A 300-nucleotide genomic window follows, 5' to 3' on the forward strand; every position below is an offset into this window, starting at 1 on the left:
ATATATATATGTCTATATAGTGGAATTTGAATAGGTTATTTTTAGACATTTTTTCAGAAGTAAATTCCACTGTAAGACTTTTTGTCCGGCTTCTTCACCCCTCATCCCACAGCTTCGCCCACATCACAAAGTATGTTTTCATGTAAATTTATACATACTGGCTTCTAATTTAACCTCTAACAGTACCACATTATTGCCTGTGGTTTATGGTTAGAAATGTTTAAAGGAAGTGTAAGTGGAAATAGTTATTGCCTTTCCCTCAAAACAGAAAAAAATTACTCTTCACAACATTAGTACCAA

At 33.0% G+C, this 300-nt stretch overlaps 1 protein-coding gene across 1 annotated transcript in view; it reads left to right on the forward strand.

Moving 5' to 3' along the window:
- ZNF507 (zinc finger protein 507) overlaps positions 1–300 on the forward strand; it is a gene marked incomplete at its 3' end in the record, with an annotated part of 14,010 nt that overhangs the window by 1,364 nt on the left and 12,346 nt on the right. The gene's annotated exons all lie outside the window — the stretch shown is intronic.

This window comes from Fulmarus glacialis, unplaced genomic scaffold (genome assembly GCF_000690835.1).
Source record: "Fulmarus glacialis isolate BGI_N327 unplaced genomic scaffold, ASM69083v1 scaffold42483, whole genome shotgun sequence".
NCBI lineage: Eukaryota > Metazoa > Chordata > Aves > Procellariiformes > Procellariidae > Fulmarus > Fulmarus glacialis.